The sequence below is a fragment of the Macrotis lagotis genome, chromosome 6, assembly GCF_037893015.1.
Source record: "Macrotis lagotis isolate mMagLag1 chromosome 6, bilby.v1.9.chrom.fasta, whole genome shotgun sequence".
NCBI lineage: Eukaryota > Metazoa > Chordata > Mammalia > Peramelemorphia > Peramelidae > Macrotis > Macrotis lagotis.
This window is the reverse complement of record NC_133663.1, coordinates 19,420,722-19,432,383: the sequence shown is the minus strand read 5'-3', so window position 1 is coordinate 19,432,383 and position 11,662 is coordinate 19,420,722. Positions and strand designations below refer to the sequence as shown.

Below are 11,662 nucleotides of genomic sequence, written 5' to 3'. Positions count from 1 at the left end.
GGGACAGCTAGCCACCATGAGTTATGGGTAGAGTGCTGTGTTTTAAGACTCATCTTCCTGACATCAATTCTAGCCTCAGACCCTTGCCAGTTGTGAGATTAGTTTGCCTCAGTTTCCTCATCTGCAAAATGAGATGGGGAAGGAAATGGCAAATGTCTCCAGCCTCTTTGCCAAGAAAACCCCAAATGGGATCACGAAGAGTCAGATAAGACTGAAATGGTTCAATAACCACTAGATGGACTATGAGGTCCTTTCTAGCTCCACATTGATGAGCCTCTGACCTCTGAGGTTTCTTCTGTCTTGCTCTACCTTTATCATTCTCTGCTCAGTCAATCAATAAATATTTATTAATAGCTATTTGAGAAGGTCTGTGCTAAGCCCATGGGATACAAAGACATCCTTAGACAGTTCTGGTATTTTAGGAGGTTCTATGTGTTCCAGTGCCCCATCCTCTCATTAGAATACAAGTCTATGTATAATATTTACAAGTCAAATAAAAGTCATTTTAGAGAGTGAGAAGCTGAGGGGAAGATCATGTTAATGGGGACACGTGAATTGAGTCCTGAAGGGAATGGGGCATCCCAAGTGATGAGGTGGAGGGAAGGCATTCTGGGCTTGCAAAAGCCCAGAGACTGATAATAGAGGTAGGTGTGTGTGTAGAACACTGTGCAGGCCAGGATCATTGCAATTCAGAAGGCAAGGAGGAGAGTGATGGGTAAGAAATTTGGAAAGGTATGATGCTAAGTGCAAACCAGCTAAGTCAACCCCTTAGAGCATCAGTATCAATAATAATAATAAAGAACGACACTTATAGAGTACTTTAAATCTTGAGAAGAACATTATCTTGTTCATTTAAAATGATAGTTGGCACCGTTGAAGGTTTTCCAGTATGAGTGCAAAATGTATAATATTTTGTAAACTTCAGGAAGACCTATATAAATGTCATTTATTATTATCCTTATCATTATTACTATTGAGAAGGATTTAAATCCCATTCATGTAAGGGCTCTATTTGGTTTGTAGACTCAGGAAGTTCTCCTTATAAAATAGAAAACAAAGGCTTCCATAAGTAATTTAACCTCAAACACTGGTGAAAGCTTCATCCCATAAATCCTCTCTCCCTCTTCCCTTTCCCCACTCCTGTCTGCATCTCTATCTCAAACTCCTAGCTCTCCCTCTCTGTCTCTGTCTCCCTGGCTCCTTTTGACTGGGTGTTATTTTTCCAACTGCTGAGGTGACCATTCCTCTTCTCAAAAGCAGTACTTCCAAAAAGGAACTAATTTTAATGTCCCAATGTCCTGGTGATGATTTTATTTATTTTTACCCAAAACAAAGACTGGCCATCTGGACCATGTGGCTTCCAGGAATGCATTCAATGTTTCCATACTTGTGACACCAATGGATTCCAACAGCCAAGCTATTAGCAGTTTTATGAGATATGACTCAGAAACAAAGTCAAGTGGAGGAGGGGTTCCCTAAGGTACTCCAAGGGCTATGGACCTTACCATATTAGAGGGAAGAAGACTGGCTTTGGATGTGATCTCTGTGGTGCAGGGAACACTCAAATGAGGAAATTTCCTTTACCAATGCAGATTGGTACATTTTCTACAACTTTGAGTCTTAGAGAGTTTCCCGAAAGACCAAGAATTTAAGTGATTGACTCACAGGACTGCAGGCATTGTATGTCAGAAGTGAAATTCAAATCTAGAACTTCCTAGTTTTGAATCTGCCTTTCAATTATACCAGGATATTCAATGTATTATAATTCCCACTTAAGTCATAATACCATGCCTCATTATGATATACAAGGTTTGCCTGTATTCTTGGGACCTCTGCCAACTGAATCTAAGCTTCAGTAGGTCTTACCAAGTGGGAAAAGCTTGAAGTGTGGCTGGGACCAACCTACCTAGATTGAAACAATTGAAACACCACAGTACACTGAAGTTGTGGGTCATCACAACTCTAGAAAAGTATCTACTAAACTATCATCATCATCATCATCATCATCATTACTATGTGACTGGACTTGTGGTTTCATTGGTATGGATGAACTGTGGCGAGGGAAGGCCCTTCCCAAGGTGGACCAGAAACTGAGCACTGAGAGGATCCCCAGGATCACACATCCATCAGGTAACAAAGGCAAACCTTGAACCCATGTTTTTCTGACACTGAGACCAGTTCCCAATTCATCTGCAGTTCCTGGGTTATAAGCTGCGTTGATAGTGGGAGTCACATGCTGACTCTTGCCAATAAAAACCACAAATTCCTAACGTATTAGAGAATTCTATTTTTCACTTTAGTACGGGAAGTGAAAACTGGAAGAAACCTCCCATTTCTTTGTTTAAATTAAGCTATTCCAAATCCCCTGAGAAGGATTATACTATTTAAGTTATTAAGTACATCCTATCTAGGGTCTTTCTCTTTAAGGATATTTGTCAAGGTTGGTGAAAGTTGGGAATGTTTGTGGTGTGAGAGAGAGAGAGAGAAGAAAGAAGGAAGAGCATTACAGACTTCCCAGTACCTCATTCTTCTTCCCCCAGAGGAAGCTCCGAGACACAACAGATAGTGTCTGGCCACTAGAGGATGCCATGAAAAAGGTTATTCTTTGCCCCCTTAGCCTCTCTCCCAATAAAAGCTCATTGATATCATGACTGGAAGGAAAGGTTCCTTCCAGCTCTAAATTTATTAGGTAAAATGTGTTAAATAAACCTCAGAATTAAAGGTATAAATGAGAATAAAAGAATAGTTGTCGGCTAAGAGAGTGAAGAACACAGGCACTGAATGCAAAATGAGAATCCTTCAGACACAAGAGCAAGTCCATTAATTTCATCTTCAACGAGATAGGACTTCAAGGCTTTGCAGCTGGGAATCCTAGCACTCGGACCAAGGGAAGGAATAGGGGAGTCCGTCAATAATCAAGAGCATAGATTAGGTGGCTGCTATGTAGTAAGGACTGGGGGAATTGTTCCTAGAGAATGGGGACGGAACAAATGGGACCAAGATGGAGCTGTAAGCATCTCTGGAAGGAGCAGGATGGGGAAGAGTGGGGGTGGAGCTCTCCTGAAGTAGAGGAAGGGGTTGGGATCCTGCCTCTCTTGGGAACATCTTTATTGGGATTTTCCTGTAAAAAATTCACTTCTAGTCAAATGTGATCTCCTAGAGAATGGACTGTGTTCTAGAAATCAACTCAATGGAAAAGACATTTATTAAAAGCACCTAATAAGTGCTGAAGATACAAAAGGAGGCAAAACACCCAGTATCTGTCTTCAAAGAACTTACACTCTAATGAAGCCAATGATCTTGAACTCTCCAATTTCTATGAGAATATATGCATGGAAGTTGGGAACCATGATCGTGAAAGAGTGGTAGTAGTTTCCTTCTACTTGACATTTAGGAAGAAGTGTGTGTGTGTGTGTGTGTGTGTGTGTGTGTGTGTGTGTCTATGTCTGTGTGTGTGTTTGTGTGTGTGTGTGTGTGTGTGTGTGTGTGTGTGTGTGTGTGTGTGTGTAGAGAATTGGGAGTTGGCATGGCCTAATGGTCTGAAGACAACCAGATTCCTGAGGAGGAAACAAGGCCCTCTCAATTTCCATGAGGAAAAGTCCTACCAGTGGCTCCGTGTCAGGATAAACTCCCAATTAGGAATGGGCATACCTTCTAGTTTGCTTTTGGACTTATGTAGATTTTTTCAGTGTTGGGAACTCTTTCACTGATGTAGATTGATATCTCCCATAGTAGGTGGTTGCACCTGTGTTTTATAGACTGAGCTGGTTTCTCCATTCAAGAGGGTAGAGATTCCCTCTTTGGGATTTGGATTGACCTAAAGGACTAGAGCTAGAATGGTTCATGGAAAATTGGTTCTCTGTAGATTTAAGCAGAATTAACATTGTTCTGTGGAATCAGCTTCTTGTTGATTTATATAATGAATGCCAAGGTTGAGAGACGTAGTGTTTCATTTGAATTTAACTGCAAACTCTATCCTTTTTAGTTTTTTTCCACAAATGTAAAGGAATGATCCTTAAAAGTTTACTTATCTGAGGCATAAAACTGCTTCTGAGAAAAGTAGTTCTAGAGTTGTCTGCCTTGATAGTTTGCTCATCTGGGGTCATGAGTCTGCTTAAGGTCCTAAAAAAAGAAATTGCTCTGATTCAGAGTTCTGTGATAGCAACTTCTCACTTTTAGTTGTGATAGGCTATACAACACTGAAGCAAAGGGGGGACACAGGCAAATGTATCTGAAAAATTGCATAATTGGTTCATTTCTGGATTATCTGGAAAATACAGACACTAGAATTTTGCTACAATAAAAAGATCAATAGTAATATGACTCATCAGAGACCAAAGATGCAGCAAGTTACTAATCATAAATTAAATGGAAAATCATGAGAGCAGAGAATCAGAAGTCACCTAACAGATAATTGATTTTTGATAGGGATATTTTGTTTAGTGAGATGTTAGTCAAAGAAAAGTATGGATTCTCTTCACTTGGCAGTTCAAGCATGCGTTGGACACAGAAGTTACATTCATTAAGACAGTTTTCTGAATAGTTCTGGAGAGAAATTATACCAAAGTCTGCAGCTTTTTGTACTCATGTGATTCCTTGCCAAGTTTGTGTAATGTGTATTCAATCTCCTCTATAGATTCTGAATACATTGATCGGTAGGATGTGTGACCCAGGTTTATATGCAGACTGGAAATATTGATTACCATATATGCTTTAATATATGGGTTCCTGTGATGTTATTATCATTTCTTTTGACTTATTGATAAGTAAAAGATCTAAATGTGTTATCATCATGGATGACTGGGTTTGCATAATAGAAGTCACTTGTGGGGGATCAAAAGCTAAGGTGATGGGTGGTAGGGAGTATATTCTTCCCCAACAGAGTTCCCACCAGGACCCAGAGAGACTTGAAGTCCATAGTAGTACTTCTCTGGGAAGCTAGGCATGCTAAGGTGAGAACAGGTTTAAGACAATGAATCAGCCCAGAGAGTGAGTGGGTGCCCACACACACTGTGTGAACATTGTTAGAGACTACATACTGGATAGTTGCTCAACACGTGTGTTTAACAAGTGAAGTTAATTTTATTGTATTTTGTGGCTCAGGGTGCCTCTTTTTCTTGAGTCTGAATTACTGTTCTGACTCTAGCTAGGTCTTACTTTTCATACCCTTTTTCAGCTATGTAAGACTTTCTGGAGTTCCGGTCCTGTTATCAGAGTCTTTGGGAACCCAAGGTCACCTCTGCCCCAAGATGAATCATCAAAGGAGGAATTTAATGGGGACAGAAACAGATAAGGAAAAAATCATGTTTGAGTTTTTCATAGTACATTCTGACCCTCCAGAAGTGATATACAATTAAATATAAATTTACACGAAGAGAAATGACAACTGGTTCACATTTTCTTTGTATAAAGTACTATTCTCTGAAGATATTGCTATATCAAGATTGTTAATATTGTAGTAATAAATGTATAGTAATAACTATAAATCATTGTGGTAAGAAGAGACTGTTACTATTGTGTGATGAATCAAAGGACTCTGTATAGGCTTGAGACAAAATTCAGCATTTTTAGAGATGGTTGACCAAACCTCTTGCGACTTTCCATTAGACTACCTAACATTTTATGTATGCCCACCTGGCTGCTTCATAATAACTTTCAAAAGAATTGACTTATTCAGAAAATGATCAATAGGGACCAAAGCTCCAATTCCATTTCAATTCAACCATGAGAGGCAATGTGGAATTGTGAACAGAGAGTCAGCATCAAAGTCGGCATGACCTAAGTTCAAGTTGCTGCATCCTACCTCCTCCCCAGGCAATTTAGGCTAGCTTTCCCTCAAAAGGGGTTGAAACCTGTTCTGAGAGTTGTTTGGCTTCTAGAATCACTGATTTGTTTTCTTTTTGTTTGATCCCAAGATGCCAGAGAGACTCTCTTATTCTTGACTGGTGGAATGAGATGGGTGAGGGTCAGATTTACTCTGCTGAATCCACTTGAGGAATCCCCAGATGCCGATATTTGTGGAACATCCTGGTCTTGTTGAGGCTAGGTAAATAAATCCCCTTTTTAGCTATTGAATCCCCCTATGAATATCTAGTTTGTTCCAGTGTTGAGCCTCAAGTCCTGGGACCTGGCTTGAATCTGGCTCAGGCTAGAACACCTTACTTCTGATTCAATTTGACTGTATGATCCTTGGCAAGCCACTTAACTTTTCAATGTTCCAGACAACCCCCCTGAGATTATAAATTTCAGAGAAGGCATCAACCGAGATTGGTAGAGGGAGCTTCCTAACCTGGAACTTTCCTCTACAATGAAATCACAAGTTCCATTTTTATGCTGTCAGTAAGCATAAATGAAATAACTACTATGACAAGATTATGAGAACCTAGACTGACAATGGCTGGAGAGTGAGAAGAGTCAAGAGTCAGAGATGACTCTGAGGTTTTGAAGCTAAGTGACCTGGAGATGTTGACACCACAAAAAGATGGGACAAAAGTTTGAATTGTTTAACCTATATGTGAGATATATTACATTTGACTTGTGAACTAATCTACCATTTTGACACATGACAACACTTGCTAAGGGTTTTTAATTGGTTATGGGGGAAAAGCTTTTTGTTTTTAGCAACTCTAAATTAAAATCAGAACCCAGATCAAGGTCAGAGATACAACATATTTCACAAAAAGTAAACATAGGGACCTATCATCAATCTTTCAATGAACCTCACTTAATTATCACCTTAAAATAACTTGGTGAATGGTAATTGTGTACCTTAACTTTTATCTAATACATTGAACAAAGTCCATAGTTCTCAAAATTTGAAGAATCTCTCTTGCCAGGAGGACAAAATATGGAAAACCCAGATCTTGATGAGAACAGATATGCTGCCTCCTTTTCTATCACTTATCTAGATTTACCAGTCTTAGGGCAGTAAATTCTGCTAAATTTCCAAAAAATGAAAAATGTAGGTTTGGGTCCCAGCATATAAATTAAATCATTTTTCTTTGTTATTTATCAAAGTGACATGTTGTTTTTATGTCTTCAGTTTCACTATTTGAGTGAAATGGTGACCAGAATGTTTGTGTGATATTAGAACAAAAAAAATGAATTTTTCCTTTTGTTTAAAATACAAATTTGTACCATAATCATCGTTGAACTTCTTACCCATTGTCATTTCATCTTGTGATTCATAATGACTTAGAAGATTGTTTCCTTAAAAAGAAGTTTGAAAAGAAAATAAGGAAAAGTGAATGACACCTGGATAACTGAAATCTCCTGTTTATAGACATCCAGATGTTTGAGTCTATGTGTTAAAACATTGGGATATTAGATGTCATTAGTTTAATCCTCCCATTTTAGAGATGAGGACATGAAAAGTAAAATGATTTGTCCAAAATCAAACAAAGTAGTGGATATAGTCATCTTGGTCTCTAAAGACCCTTGTGATGATGCTCTCTGGATAGCTCAGGGAGCATCCTGAAGCTTGGGCTATGTATGCATGCATTTGGGAGGACGGGAGAGCAACAGAGTTTTGACTGCAGAGATCCCTCTGTCCCTTACCCATAAACCTTTTCTTTAGTGTCCTCACATATTCTCAGTGTGTGAGGCTCTGTCCTCCCTCCTGGTCTGTGAATGATCATATGCGCCCCCCTCTGCCACGGGGCTGAGGTGGAAGGGGCCCCTGCTGTTCTATGGGGGGGGGGCTAGGCTGTGATCAGGACCTGAATGTGGTCAGAACCCCAGCGTCCTGTATCAGGGGCAGAGGACAAAGAGTCCTCACATATTCTCTCTCCAATCTCTAAAGGTCTATGACTAGAAGATATTCCCAGTCAACTGGCCTCATGGAAAATTCCTGGGGTTTCTGAATGGAAATCATCTGAACCCATTTGCCCTCTTCATAGTTATGGAACTGTAGGGAGGAAAAAGGAATTAACTGGGTGATCCTACCTATCTTAGAAGTTCAAGTCCTAAAACTGCAATTTCCTATTGGTCTCCTTGAGGTGTAAAAGAGTGACTTTGTCTATGAATGTAGACATTGAGAAGAATCTAGATTAATAACTAAAATATGATTTAGGAGTCTTTGAGATTATTATTATATTTTCATATATTATTTAATTTCTTAATAGTCTCATTTCCATATTCAGAAATGGGAATAACCATAGAGGTTGAGACTCCTATGACCTATAAAAGAAACTTCAGGGAGTTTTTTCTTCTTCCTCTTGCCAATTGAACTGACTCTGGGCTGGAAAAGACCCAGGGTCTGTAAAATTTAGGAGGGGCTAAAGATTCAGCCCTTCCTAGGGCTAGGGTGAAGTTGGCTCTTTTGAGCACATTGCTGACAGAATTGGATGACCTGATAAAATTCATTCAAGTATTCTCTTTTCAAGATGCTATAGCCAAGAAAAATTCACCACCAGGTCTCAATTTCCTATTGAACACTTCTATACATTGGTAAGGTGGACCTCATTGGATGGATATTACTGAGCTGATATACAAACCGTCAGACTGGAGGGGAGCTCCCTGGTATGGTATGACCTCTGAGTATTCAGATCATGAGGAAGTATCAGAGGGGTATTAGAAGGAAATCTCAGAGGGGTATTAGAGGGAGATCTAAGAGTGGAAATCAAACAAATTACAAAACAATTAGACTGAGCTATTTATCCCTGGAGAAGAGTGGGTAGATTTCTATAGATGGTTAGACAAGAATGGTTTTTTAATTCATTTAACATTAAAGCTATGCTGGGGGTTGCAATGTGGTATAGTACAGTGATTCCCAACATTTTTTGTTCCCCCAAATCTCTTTCAATTACCAAAAAACATGTTGTGAACCTCAGGATAATTTGATATACTCATCACAATATGTGTTGCTGTTGTTTGTTGTTCAGTCATATTCAACTCTTCACCACTCCGTTTGAGGTTTCCTTGGCAGGGATACTGAGGTAATTTCTCATTTCCTTCTCCAGCACACTAAGGAAAACTGAGTTAAGTGAATTGCCCAACATCATATAGCTAGCAAGTGGCAAGTATTTGAGGCTGGATTTGAACTCAGATCCTCCTGACTCCATTGTGACACCTAGCTAGCCTAGAAGTAATGATTCTTGCACTAGCTACCTCACAAGTAAATGTTTCTACAAGTCTCAGTTTCCTCATCTATGTGATGGAGATAATACTTAAGAGGGGCAAATAAATGTGAGGGGGTATTTTAATGGATTACGGATTTAGACTAGGAAGAGTCATTAAGGATCATTTTGTCCAAACACTTCTCATCTTACAGATGACATAAAGTGACTTGCTCAAGGTGATGAGGCTAATTAGAAGTAAGCTGGGATTTGAAACTAGGTGCTCTGACACCATGTCTGTGCTCTTAAACTGCACCTGTACTCTCAACAAAGTGGTTGTCCCCTTCACTGATGCAGAGCATTGCCTTTTTGTTTTTTCCTGTAAAACTTGTTTGTTTCCATTCCTAAATCCTCTGTGGATGGTGTAAACACTGTGATTTTTTTATTTGGTGACATCAGTCCAGTCTATAATATGATTATTTATTTTATTTAGCAGAGCTGCTGGTGAATATCTGAAGCATAAGTAGAAGATACCAATAAGGAAAGATTAAACTGATTTTCTAATTTGGGTCCAGGAAGGAGTTTTTCCTCCAGGTGTTTTGCTGCCTTCATTACATGGACTACATACCTCCAGACAACTGCATTATTTAATAGACTGATGTAAATTAAGTTACCTTCCCTTATAGGAAAGGAACAGAAGTCTACATTTTAAAAATAATCCCTAACAAGACTGGAAGTCCAAACAAATGATCCAATGGTTAGTTTCAGGATAGACTGGAATAAATAAGCCAACCCCTCAGTTTGGGTGAAGAACATAGTGACATAGCTTCAGTTTTGGCATCTTAAATGTCCAATAATTAAAGAATCAAGAAAAATGGAGGAGACCCAATAATCCTTGAAGGTGCACATCCCAAATGTTTTCATAAACTATCACAAGCTAGAAAGCCAAAGACCGAAGAGGAAATTCAATGGAATGATTCTTTGGAAACAAGAGAAAATAATGTCAATTCCATGTTAAAAAACAGCAGAATCTTTGGATATTCCACACCACCATCCTTCCACAAGGCAAATACCAAAAGGACTGGTGATTTCATCTACTGTGGGATTCTAATGTAGGAATAAATGCATATTGTGGACCACAGCAGGACAGCGTTCTTCTGCAGGAGTTGCCTGAAGCAACTTGCACTATAGCATCTTAGATGTAGAGCTAAAAGAGACCCAGTAGTTTTACAAAGGAGGAAACTGAGGCTACCTCAAGTTACTCAAGCATCAGTGGTAAGACTAGAAGCCAGATTTTCCTAACTGTAGGCCAGGTCTTCTATCTTGTTTATACCAAATGAGATAGAATAAAAGTAGCAGAGAAGGTTAAGAAAGTACTTTCTCCCAAATGGTCATATGTGATAGGAAGCAAGCTACGATACTTCCTAGTTCATAGGATTATAGGATTTTAGAAGATTTAGGCATCTAGGTGCCATTACATTGAATATAGCCTAGTTCTAAATCTGAGCTCCAACTTTGTCTCAGACTCAGGGTATGTGATTCTAGATATGTCATTTGACTTCGCTCACGTCTCAGTTTCCTCCTTGAAAATAGGGACAATCATAGTACCTGTCTCTTAGGTTTTGGGGGGGATCATAGGAGAGGACATGTAAAATGCCTTGCCAACTGTAAAGTGCCCTAGAAATGCTAGCTACTGCTGATAGAGTTGGAGGGAGTCTTAGAGTTGATCTGAACTAAGCATCCATTTTCTCAATAAGGAAGCAAAGTCCTGAACCATTGAGTGAGCTGCCCAAAGTGAGTAAGCACTTGGCTGGAAGGTTCAAATGCCGAGATATTTATCAACCTGTTAGGTGGTAGGGCTGGGGGGGGGGCTTGGTTAATGGCCATTCAGAATGCATTACTACATTTCCTTGACCAAACGCTGTGTTGTTCTTTAGGGGAGCTCTGAGAGCAAAGTCTGTGCTGATGAGCTGCTGGCTGAAAGGGCGATGCTGTAAAGTGACGTCTTTTCTGGCTAAATCTACAGCTCCTTCTACTGTCCCTATTTCTCCAAAGACACTTCTGTTCTTCCAAGTTTACAACCTCAGAGCCATCCTATAGTCTTCTTTCTCCTTCCCCTTCCATAACTTCTGTGCTTCTTATGTCTGTCTCCCTTTGCCCTCTTACATCCACTACCACAGTTCAGACTTTTCTTTCCCCTTGCTTTGACAAGTGCAATAGACTCCTATAACTAGGTGGTACTGTGGTTAGAGTGCTGGGTTTAAATCCGAGTTCAAATCTGGCCTAAGACACTTAATACCTGTGAGACTCTGGGCAAGTCATTATTTGCCTCAGTTTCCTCACCTGTAAAATGAGTTGGAAAAGGAAATAGCAATCTACTCCGATATCTTTGCCCCAGATCCCAAATGGGGACACAAAGAGTCAGTTATTACTAATCAACAAAAGAGCAACAATAACCACAACAAAACCCAATTTATTGTGACTTTCTTATCTCTCCCTTCTCTAATCCCTTCTCCTAAATAAAACGCTCTGGCATTTAGAACTCTTTACAACTCTGACTTCTCTTTGTGGATTTAGTTCACATTGTTTTCCTTTGCGCATTCTAT

The 11,662-nt window shown here is 39.5% G+C and overlaps 1 long non-coding RNA gene across 2 annotated transcripts in view; it reads left to right on the top strand.

The window, feature by feature from the left end:
- Window positions 1–1,821: 1,821 nt before the first annotated feature.
- Window positions 1,822–11,662, top strand: part of LOC141490674 (uncharacterized) — a 75,137-nt gene continuing 65,296 nt past the window's right edge. For both annotated transcript variants that reach the window (XR_012469308.1, XR_012469309.1), the window contains exons 1-2: window positions 1,822–2,130; window positions 5,916–6,046. This is a non-coding gene — a long non-coding RNA (uncharacterized LOC141490674). The remainder of the gene's footprint in view (window positions 2,131–5,915; window positions 6,047–11,662) is intronic.